The sequence below is a fragment of the Mytilus trossulus genome, unplaced genomic scaffold (genome assembly GCF_036588685.1).
Source record: "Mytilus trossulus isolate FHL-02 unplaced genomic scaffold, PNRI_Mtr1.1.1.hap1 h1tg000233l__unscaffolded, whole genome shotgun sequence".
Classification (NCBI taxonomy): Eukaryota; Metazoa; Mollusca; class Bivalvia; order Mytilida; family Mytilidae; genus Mytilus; species Mytilus trossulus.
Window position 1 is genome coordinate 2,054,732 of NW_026963314.1, and position 13,305 is coordinate 2,068,036.

Here is a 13,305-nt window from a genome sequence, read left to right on the forward strand (position 1 = left end):
ATCATAAAAAATCAACCCAATACAAGCCAAATTAATACTGAACCCAGAAAGTAATAATTTTTTAATGATGTATACAAATTATAAATATAAGACAAAGTCGATCATGATAAACGATATTTTTCAAACAAACTAATTTTTTTTCTTCTACACATTATTTAATTTTATAATTTGTAAATAATATTTTCGGAAGGAGTGTGTACACCTGTGGTGTAACTACTTCGTGTGTACCAGGTGTCAAATAAAACTCATTTTAACAGGTTGTGATTTACCTGACCATCGGATAATTCAAGCCGAATATACATGTCACACTGTGACATTATGTCTCCGAGACAGGTGTATATTTAATAGAAACCCATTATGAAACAATCAAATAAAGTTAACTCTGATACAATACATGCAATTTATTACGTATTAATTATTTAATATCGTATTTTTAATACAATATCAAATAATGTCTCTTTTTCAATAATACAAATAATCAAAATTAAAATGACATTGAAATACATAACTACGTATGAACTAAAATTATTCAATTAATTATCATGTTAAATTTAACACTGAAACAGTTAATTCATGCTTCAACTTCATCATTTCTTCGAGTACCTTTAATACTTTGATAAAGACTCTATTAACCACAGAAATCTCGCGAGATTTAAATCTGGCCGAGTGAAATCACGGGATTTCGCCGAGTTGCCAATCTCTTGTATTATATGTCTCTGGTATGGCTATAGTCTAAGTGTTAATTGTCATTTGAAATACTTTAAACTTGCTTATACTGGTTGGTTCCACGTGAATCTTATGATAATAGTTCATGCATAAATCACCGGAATTTGGTACACGTAAAATGCACGTAATTTTTAAAAATTACATTATTAAAATAATATCTTTTTTCTAAAATTTAATTGAAATCATTAAAAATACCTTCATATTTTTGCAAAGTTCACGTGAAAATAACATGAAAAATTTGACGTGTGATTCATTTGAATTACTGAGTTTCTTACTCATTTTTTGTTTGCTTCATCCATGCAGAAATAGAGTACTTCAAAAATATGATTCAGTAAAAAGTTTTATAATTGCTCGGTTTTCGATGGTTGTTTTACGGTCAGTGGCAAATAGTGCATGCATATTCGGGACGATACAATACAAGCTCAGCAAGTCGGACAAACATTGCAAATTGTATGCAAAATTTCACAAAGTTCAACCGTGGTATTTGTGGAAAATTATTTACGAAACAAATCATGAGATTATACATGCATTCTTTAAGTAAACCAAACTTCAAATGCGAAATGTAAAAGGTCCAGTTTGAAATTCGAGTGTAGGAGTCTGCGTGTCTTTTATATTTTATCAAAACGTCTAATCCAGCAACCTGTCATGAACAAAAAATAAAGGAAACCAAGACGATATGCGCACCTTTAATATGAGTACACTTTAGTAACACCAGGTACATAATTTAAACTTGAAGCAAAAAGACAGCACTCATTCCTTAATAATAAGCCGTATAAACCCTATATGTATACACCAAGTGATCGATTGACGTTAGAACGGACACGGGTGAAACAGTATGAAGATACGTGCTCTTTTAGGATATTGGTGACAAAACATATTTTTGAATATGCAGTTCATATAATGGAATGGTAATTTTGAGATATAAAAAGAAGTAGCAATGTAAGCAAGCTAACATTTCCGTCATTTTGTATTTGGTAGAAAGTTGATTAATTGGCATTTTTACCGCACCTCCTTATTTCATTATGGTTGGAATTTTTTCCAGATGAACAAAAGTATTAGGACTTAAACAAATATGTACTAGGAGACTCAAATGTTACTGTGATAATTATACTTTCCTTTTTAGGGAACCGTCGTTTAGTAAACTGACTACATGCAAATTAGAATTAAAAAGCTACTCGTCCAATTAGCATTAGTCACAATTTGTTTGGTGTATTTGGTTTTGATGTAGTTAAATGTCCAACAGTCGCTATCTTATAAATTGCATATCCCATATCTCTATTCATCATTCTAACAGCAGACTGGTGTACAAATAACATGTTACATATATATATTTATATATATATATATTTTATTTTATTAGTACTTGTAATTTTTATAAATAAAGTCTCATGTAACCCCATTTTCATAATTAGCAAGCGGTAACGTATATATTTCTTTTTGTCTAAACGTTCGTAAAATTTGTCGATTTCTTTGAAAAAATTAGAGGCAATGATTTAAATTTTAACAACTAAAGTTTCAAGTGACGGGTGTAAATTGTAGGATTGATTGTTGGTTGCTTAACGCCCAGTGGCAAATATTGCATACATGTTCAGGACGAGAACAAGTTAACACTAACTTGAATACAATACTAGGTAGGTTTTGTAATAGAGCCGATCCGGGAAGATGTTTGAGAAAAATTTGGACTGACACTGGACAATGAGGGTATATTATGAGCAATATGCCCCTCATGGCCTAAAAAGGCAACTATGTTAATGCTCTCTCAGTCGTTTTGTCTCCGAACTTGTACATGTTCATCATTTCCAACTCAAATCGCATACAAAAAAAAAATACACTACCAGCGAGTTCCCATGAAAGCGGAAATTAACACGAATAGAAAATCTAAATGATTTCAAGATCTAGCTTTTTCAGTCTCTTTCTGCTATTTGAATACTAATACGTCATTCGTTTGATTGTAAATTTCCAGAATTTTTTTTTTTTGTAACGGAACCAGTCTTACTTAGTGACTAAAGCCAGTCCCAACTATTAGCTTGCGTTTATAGACGCAAGTGGATACTTGAGACTGACTTTAATCAGACTCTAACGGGACCTGATTTTTTTTATTATTTTTTTTCCGAATAAAGTTGCTAAGTTTGTATTTTCAGCCTATACGGTAACCTTCTCAGGCCTGATTCCGATGTAACTGTATGTCCTGTGTAGACTTGGTCTAGCTAGCACTTTATTTTTAAAATGTTTCCGAAACTATAACGGATTTATGAGACTGTTTACATTTGGAACACATAGAATGTTATTCAGCAAAATAACAAAGTTAAACCACTTTTTTACATTGAATTTCCATACTAACAAACTATTTTCTGTTTGAGTTTCAAAGTCTGCTTGTATTGTACTTTTTCGCCTTATTCTATCCGTATTCTCATCCAAATAATTTTCCTTTTTCCATTTTGCCCGAGCGGTGATTTTGACGACCATTTTAACACGAATTAATAGTTGTATGGATTCCCGTTTTTTTACAAATCATCCTAAGTTTCGATAGATACATATAAGATTTCTATTTTCAAAAAAAAAATCATGGGGATACGGCATGCATCATGAAAAGTATTTATTGCAAAATAATATAGATAAATCGTGCAGATGCTTAAATGTTAAAAAAAGCAGAATATAAATTAAAAGTATATAGTAATTCATTTTTAAAGGTCAGAAATGACGCGGCAGAAGATTTGCTGGAAGACGATAAAGCAACCTATGTCAAAAAGTTAACCGTTACGTATTGCATAAAAACTTTCGACACTCTGCATATAGAAAAAGTTACCATAAACATGTCAATTCTAATATGACGTACTTATTACGCTCTGTTAACAAAGCCGTGTTCTAATGAGCAACAAAAAATATGTTTGACACATGCGCACGTACTTTTTTTATTAACATTATTTCCATCGATATCCTTTAAAATATTTACATTTAAGCAGCTAACATAAACTTTTATTATATATTTCTATCACACAACATATATTTACCTTGCTCGTAGTTTTTAAACTTTTTTTTTTATATAAATTTAACAAAGAAGGTTCCCTTCCTATTAAATGGACAGATGGTTTTAAAACCTTAGGTTTAAAATTTAACGCTTTTGATGAAATGGTTTGTTCTAACTTAGATACATGCATAGAAAAAATGGAATCAATTATTAAAATGTGGAGGATCAGAAACCTTTCCTTGATCGGTAAAATCGTAATTCTTAAATCACTTGCAATATCGAAGCTTATTTATGTAATTTCATCTACACATGTACCAAGATCTTATGTAATTAAAATACAAAGGGACATTAATAACTTTTTATGGAATGATAGTACTCCGAAAGTTAAATCGGAAGTTATTCAAAAGTCTCCTAGCGAGGGGGGACTGAAAGCACCAAATTTTGAAGTACAGCTGTTATCCTTTCGTATCATGTGGGTAAAACGATTTTTGTCAGAACATGACTCTAAATGGAAACATGTTTCCAAAGCATTCTTCTCCCTTTTTGATTTAGAGGATTTATTTATGAGCAGATGTGAATTTGAGTTTTTAAATTTAAAAGTACCTCTTTTTTATATAGAAGTGCTATCTGCTTGGAAACGTTTCAAGGGTATTTTCATCCATCCCGTTAAATGCATTTCATGTTAGAAAAGAATTTATTTGGTTCAATCCGTTTATCAAGGTTAACAGAACGAGTATTTTTTACAGATCTTGGTACACGAAAGGCATAAGGTTCATTAATGATATTGTAGATGATAAAGGCGAATTTTTGTCTCATGACGCTATTAACAAAAAATATAATTTGAATGTTACTTTTGTAGACATTCTTTCTATTAAACTTGCTATACCACGTGACTGGAAAGATTTGTTATTACAACAACACATGTCACCTAAGAGCAACTCTTTTGGATTCGTTTTTGAGCATGAGAATAAAAAAATGCCTATTAGCAAATTATATACTAAAGATGTATATTCACTTTTTATCGATCGGGTAAGTGTTTCTCCTATTTCACAACAAAGGTGGGAAGAAAGTTTTTATATAGAAATTAGTGACGAAAAGTGGAACAATATTTATTCACTAGCTTTTAAATGTACTATTGAAAGCAAACTACAAGCTTTTCAATATAAAGTGTTACACAGAATAGTCTCACATAATTATCTCCTTGAAAAATATAAACTTTCTTTAACTAATGAGTGTGCCAGTTGTAAAGAAATAGAAACTATAGAGCATAAATTTTTTGAATGTATAGAAATAAAACGATTTTGGAGAGAATTTTTTAATTGGTGGCATTTAGTTTTTGGAATAAAAATATTTTTAAATAAAGACAGTGTCATTTTTGGTATATTGAATTCTGATAACTTAGTGTTAAACTATTGTATTTTACAGGCAAAATATTACATTCATTATGTAAAGTACACACAATTAGACAGATTGTTTATATCTGTGCAAGCTTTTCTCAAATTTTTGAAAAGACGTCTGGAGATATTAGAATATATCAACTGCAACATACTCAGATTTTTCCCCCTCTCGAACTACTGCCTGTTTGCGATTGCTTAGAAAATTTTGTATCCAGTAATTTAATTCCCCCTGTATCCCGTAATGATGAAGCTTATTAGTTAAAAAAGAATGTGAAACCTTATCGAATGCTTTAGAAAAATCCATGACCAAAATATCTGTTTGTTTACCGTTTTCCATGTTTAGTGAGACATCGTCTATAAATTCCAGTAGTTGTGTTTCGCAGGATCGACCTCTGCGAAATCCATGATGAAGGGGATATAAAATGTTGTGATTATCTGCATGGTTCATGATGTGTTTAACTACGATATGTTCTAAAAGTTTGCAACAAATACATGTAAGTGATAAAGGACGGTAGTTTTCAGGGTTATATTTTTGGCCTTTTTTGTAAACAGGAGAGACATGGGCAGTTTTCCAGTCATCTGGAACAATGCCTGTTTTAATTGACTTCTCAAAGATAATAGTAAGTATGGGTGCAATTTCATGTGAAAGTTCTTTTAAAAATCTTGGTTTAATTTCATCGGGTCCTGCTGCTTTGTTCGGATTTAAGTTATGTAAGAGTTTTTGTATACCTTCTGTTTTAATTATTAATTTTGATATGGGTGGAAAAGGAGTATTCTGTGGCATATTACACTGTTTGACAAATTCTGTATGGGAAATATTAGATGCTGGTGTGAATACAGACTGGAATTGTGCATTAAGTGCCCCAGCTTTTTGTAGTGGATCAGTTAGGAGTTTGCCATCTTGTTTGATTTCAGTAATCCCACTATAATCAGTTTTTTTATGTTTAATGTAGGTCCAAAATTTTTTCATAGTGCCAAAATTTGTTTCATCTTGTGGTGGTAATATGATGCTTTCAATGTATTCCCAGTATGATTTTCGTATACTTTTTTGCACCTGCTGTTTGACCTCTTTGTATTCTTTAGCAATTGATGCATTCCCAGATTTTTTTGATTTTTTATAGAGTCTATCTCTTTTTCTAATGAGCCGTTTTGTTTCCATTGTGACCCATGGGTGACTGTCCTTTATTTTTTCTGTTTTATGTGGGATGTGATCTTTCACTGCTTTTGTTATTGTTGTTTTAAAACAGTTCCACATTTCATTTACACAAAGATGTTGCTGATTTTCAGAGAGATGTTTATATAAGGTGTTAATTTCTTGTTTAATTGTGCCCCAGTTTGCTTTTTTGTATAATGGAATTATTCTTGGCTTTTGTTTAAGTTTTGATGGAGCTATTGTAAATTCTGCAAACACAATATCATGATCAGATAGAATATAAAAAATAGTAAAATTTACTTTCCATATACATGTTTGACTTTCTAAATAACACTAGGAAATAAAATTTGTCACAATTTCGATTTTGTCGTCTGCTCAAGTTAGTTTAATTTGGTATTGTAATATGCACATGAGATACTTGTCACTGAACGTTGAACAAACAGTAGCTATCCACCAATTCATCAGTGATTGCGATACTTCTGTTACATACCCGTCATTTTGTCACATGTTTGGTACTATTATTTGAACAAACTTCGTGTTGTAAGCCGAATTTGTCCTACATTTTAATTGTTCTTGTCAAGTAATACATTCCTTAAACTGGTTTAAATGTTAAACTAAATCCTATGAAATCAATTTGGTGCATTGGTTTTTTGAAACACAATTTTGTTAATTTGAGCGTGTCAACACCTAGTCTAGTAGTGATTTCGGTTTGTATGACCATACAACATATTTATATTAGTATTACAGTAAGTTATTGTTTCATTTAACATGTTTACCATTGATAACATCAAATAAAGTGTATTGCAGGTTGAACTTAACCATAAGGGACGACATCAAAAGATCAATGAAGGATAAAAAACTTAATTCAAATAGTTTGGGGGTGGGGTGTTAAACTCGCTGCAAGTTTTGTTTATCCTACATCGATTTTACATATATCCATATGGGTCAAAAAAAAATTCCCAAATTAAGTTAAGAGGGGGGGGGGGTAGGGGGTCAGTAAAAAAACTATCTGAATTAAGTTTTTTTATCCTACATTGAACTTTTGATGTCGTCCCTAAAGGAAGGATCTAAAATTGAAATTATGTATGTTTAAACTATTATGAATGCGGAGTGGGGGTATTGCACGATAGCCTCCGTAGTAGTATGATACTTTGATTTCAAATGGACTACAGTTAAAAAGTTACATTTACTACCAATCCATGCACAATAGTAAGATGTATGTTCCTGAGCGTATTATGGACAAAGAAACTGGGGGTTGTGGTGTACTTTTGAACTAAGTATGGTAGTATGGTTGCCATACGCCTTCATTATACAGAAACCACCAGCGTACACTACAGCATAATTACGATTTCAGTTGTTTTAGTTCACACACAAATAAATTGGGCTAGTTAAATCTCCTGCATGGTTTATTTCATTGGCAATCATATTCAAAAAAATTCATATTCTGTATGAAGCTTGATTGAGACGTAGATTCACACAGATACCGATCATAGTTATCTTTTCTTCATTTACATAAATGAATGTCGGGAATTCGGAATATGGCAGTTATACATGTATCCTCAGTTTATATTTATTTTGAAGCATTATCGACCTAATACGACTTTCTCTTTGAAATTTACTTTGCACTAAATATCTAGTAAATGACTTTACATGGGAATAACTTGGGTTGTTTTCATGTATACTTGTATGTAATAATAATAAAAAGAAACGAACAGCACTATTTGACGAAGACGAAATTAAGGATTGAATTTTAACGTCCAGTGACATATATTACAATGATGTCGAAACAGAACTTGAAATTGACAATAGGTATTCCGTCGCTTTTCCAAAGAATTCACAATTAGTTGCGATTTCACGTGCTATTTTACAACTTCGGGTTCGCATTATAGTTATATTTGTACAAAATAACTAACAATAACAAAAATGTGATGATTTCTTTAACTGTTCTTGAACGTTCTAGTTTTAATATAAATCTGTGATTTTTCTATATTCGTACTTTCGACGAAGCAAAGCAAGTTCGATCTAGACCTGGACAATTTGATGCATTAAGTAATATTCAATCGTTGTAGAACATGTAGAAAATCCGTCTTTTTCGGATAAAAAAAATCTACTTTGTTAACTCGAATCGAAAACTTACAATATAGTTTATCCTATTGAAACATGAACGCGGACTACATTGAGAACACCTTGGATTGAAAGATTGCAAATCTACTGACCAATGAAATGCTTTAGATTTAGAACGCGGACCTCAACGAGAACACCTAGATCGATAACACACTGTAATCTTTAGACCGTCGAACAGATAGCGATAATTCCAGACTTCTTCTTCTTCTTTTTCTTTTAGTTCAAATAAGGTCACAATATAGAAGAATACAAAGTCATACTGCCAAGGAATTGTATATTAGGAATTGTATATTTACAATCCCTTGATGCTGCTGTACATGCCTGATTGACAAAGATTTAATAGAATTGAATTATTCATAAAAATGTGTATATCAATTTAAGTGTTTCTACATTAAGATTGTGATTAAAAATATGCATTTTATGTACTTGTTTTGGTTTGGATTTGTTTATTCAAAGCTCGCGAGAACAGCTGATCTCTTAAGGCCGTAACAGTGGTGGTAGGTATTCACAGATTTTTTTTACATAAAAACACACTATTACATATACATGTGACAATAATAATGTGTCTGTTTTTTAAACCAATTTAGACTTAGTGTGTATATGTCTCCGCTGATAATAATTCTATGTTAGATAAACATAATTATTTGGAATTAAAAGTTGTATAGTTCCAATAAGTACATTTTCAAAATCATTTATTTATTTAGGCTTGATGAAGATCTACATGATTTAACGAATAAATGTAAGAAGATGTGGTGTACTTGCCAATGAATTAGATCACCGTACAGCCTTCAACAACGAGCAAAAACCTAACCGCATAAACGTTTATATCATTTCCCAAAATTACAAATATGAATTCACACAAGAAAACTATCGGCCTGATTGATGTAAAACACTTATCGAAAAATATATACAAAAACGACAACCACTGGTCACAGAAAAGAGGGGATTCAAACCATATGTCCCAATCGAAAAATAATTTCGTCAAACAAACGGGAGTTCTTATCTACAGAACAAAACCTGGATCCGCCATTGTACAGTCTCCTGGCTAGTATACCTGTAGGATAGTCAAAGATAATGGCGTTAAACAAATATTTTCTTAATTTATGTTTGTATTCCATTCAGATCTTCAATTTATCGATTGATTAATAAAAAAACGAAGCAATTATTTTAGTTTATCTACCAGTAATTAAATGTCAGTACGATCTTTCTGATAAGATTGTAAGGCCTATATATTGCTATTTGGTGGAAATTTGGAGATTTAGTTTTATTGATGCAATAGAAAGTTAAACTTGAAAAAAATCAACCCTAGCTTTATGGTTTATGGAGAGCTAGGCGCTTATCCTATGTCAGTATATGTGGAACACCGTATGGTATAATTTTTGGTCTTACATTGTAAACAGTTCTGATAGTAAACTATATAGATATATTTATAAACTCAACGTAGATGGTGGATTTACTTAGCTATAGAAAATGGAAGATTTTATGGTATAGCAAGAAATAATAGAATATGTACTTTTTGTAAAAATGATATAGAGGACGAGTTTCATTTCATCCTCAAATGTCCACGTTTTCAAGGTTTTAGAACAATTTATATTAAGCCATTTTATTGGAAAAAACCGTCGATGTACAAATTTATCAAACTGATGAGTACTTATTATGTAAAAGAATTGTGTAATTTAGGTAAATTTATATTTAGATCTTTTAAGCTTAGATCCGAAATGTTAAAATAATGTTTGTTTATTCTACAACACCTTTTGCTGTCACATAGTCTGTACATGTGTTTATGTATGTATTATTGTTATTTGTTTAAAGAAAACTTTGAATTTGAAGAATATTTAGACGTATTACGTTATAAAGATAAGATAACGTTATGAAGGTTTAGAACTGAAAATCATCGGTTACCTATAGAAACCGGTAGATGGCGTAGAATTATGAGACAGGAAAGGTACTATGTACTTTGTAACTCTCAAGAGATTGGTTGATATAGTTCACTATATTCTAAACTGCACAGCTCTAACAGAAAGTAGAAAACCTTTTCTTAAACCTAACTATGTAAGCAGAGTAAATGTTTCGAAATTGGGCACTTTATTTATTTAAAAAAATATTGTGTTTTTGAAAATTTTGTGTAAATTGATTTGAATCATATATAAATAAAAGTATGTTCTCAAGTCTGATGACCAATCGCTCATTCTTGTTGCTCGTTTCAAGTTGTGCAAATTGGCATACGCAAAATCTGTATGTTAATATTATATGTAAAAATATCTTTCTTTTTACCGTTAACTTGGTTTTATAAGAAATAAAGAATCTAAATTAAATAATACAATTAATTTTATTTAGTTTTTTGGATTGAATTACCTTAAATTAAAGGATGTGAAAAGGTATATAATTGTAACTTTTTCAAAGTCCAAGTTGATCAATTATTGATTTAAGTGAATAAATCAAATTTATTTTTCTCGAGGAATAAATCAAATCAGGAACATATATATTGTAAGGTATACTGTTCCCAAATTGAATAGTATACAAATCATAGTAATAATTATTCATCAGCGAAAAGGATAGTATTTGTATTGTGTTTGAAGAATCGTAAAAGTGTTTTATTTTCTAAATTTTATTTATTTACTCGGACATCGTAGAGTTTAAAATTCTTTTTTTTTTACCATATTGGACTTCATATTGTGTATTGAATTGAAACACAAACAGGGACCTCGATGAGAACACCTGGATTGAAAGTGTTCAAATGTTCCGACCAATGAAATTCATTTTACTATGTAACGCGAACCTCAACGAAAGCACCTAGATGAAATATTGTGTATTGAATTGAAAAATGAACGCGGACCTCGATGAGAACACCTGGATTGAAAGTTTGCAAACGTTCCGACCAATGACATTCATTTTGATAAGTAACGCGAACTTCAACGAAAGCACCTAGATGAAATATTTTATTTGTACGACAATTAGTTTTATTCAGACATTACCCCTTAAATATAGTTAATAAAAATTATATCAAAGCAACAGTGCATGATTGTTTCTTTTCCATTCTTGTGTATTTTAATATAATGTTGATGTTGATTTTAATTTTGTAAGTAGACTTATATTATATGCCCTGAACGTAAATATACGGTTTTTTTTTAAATGCATTAGACGCAAGAGAATGTCGACTTAGAGCAAGTCACGGTCGTAAAACTTAAATCAACCAATCCATCGTTATCGCAGACTAAAATTGATCTCATATAAACAGAATATATGTTCATTTATAGCAAGACTTGTTGTAAGTCACGGTGCATGACAGCACAATAATCCCTTTACAGATCGGAACCACAATTCACAATTTTCGTAGTGTGTACTTTTCCACAATTAACGCCCGTTTCGCGTCAGTGACCGATATTACAATTTGACACAGTTTAAAAGTTTATTGAGCTGTTCCTTCATTTACAATGTTGTGTGCAAGACTCAACAAATGTCAACATTATCTTCATTAATTTAATTATTTAACACATCATTGTTTTTATTACAAGCTATTTCATATATCAATATACAGCTAGGGAATATTTGTTGTTGACCGAAACTATGAGATACATCGATTTAAACTATGTGAAAAATAAATATTTTTTGTAAGTAACTTTAATTTCCGTGTCTATATTTAATTAACGAGTACACTATAGTAAGACAGAAAATGAGAAACGGAAATATACAGGAATACCTAACGTTTCGTAAGACATTGCAATGGACCATACGTTACTTACATGTCACAAGTTTTCATAGCACTCAGCGAGTTTTGAAACGAATATGTGAGATAAAGATCTACTGCATTTGGGCAAATAAAAGATATGTTAAACATCTAACTATTTTATTTTTAACAGATTCATAAGTTTTGATTTTTTTAAACCGTGCATCAATATTTTATTATTTTTATTTAAATTCCTTATATGTTACGTGTATTGATCATTCATTTGTTTAAATTGTGAAGTATATTACTTTAATAAGAATACACGCATTTATAGTTTGAAACAAATAAACGAAAGATACATCGATGTTGTTTCGCTTGAGTGATTTACCTGTTAAAAGCTCGGGTCGCAACACGGTTTAAAACGAATTGATACCAGTTTGAAATAGTTTAACGGGGGCGTGGCCTATTTGTTTGACGTAACTTACCGCCAACTTGAATTAAATTGAACGACCGCAAGCGAAGCTATTTGACTGGCATTAAAATGATTTGATATGCATTGAAATAAATTAAAAATGATTTTTAATTTTTGTCAATCTTTATCAAATGACGATTAATTTCATTTAAACAGCGTTAATGCGTTTTTGTCCGATCAAGTTAAATTCGGGTTACTAGTGTGATACACCTGTACATCTAATGAAAAAAGTAAAAACACAAAAATACCGAACTCGGAGGAAAATTCAAAAAGGAAAATCCAAAATCAAAGGCAAAATCAAAAGTCCAAACACATCAAACGAATGGATAACAACTCTCATATTCCTGACTTGGAATGAAGTTTAAGTTCCCAAAAATATCACGAGTCCACTCGCCATTACTTCATCAGATTGATTGATCGTTCGTAACAGATTGCAATCTATTTATTACTATTTTGATATACATGTCGTGTACAAGTTGCAATTTTGAAGTGTTAATTTTCGCTTTGTCGGGAATCTCTTTAAGCTGAAAACAAAATAAAAGAAGTTTAATTGAATACTAAAACAACATAATTACAATATAGCTTTGCTATTCATATTGTGTTACTGAACATCTAACAAGTATGATTATTAGGGAGGTTAAGCAAAATTAAAACTGTAAGGTTTCTTATAGAACTACATGTAAACTAGTTGCAAATATAGTTCCTGCATCCGTATGCTTTACTGTTTTGGTGATCAGTCAGTAGTCAGTTATCAGTCACTGACAAGTCAAGTTCATATCACCAATCTGTCAAACTTAT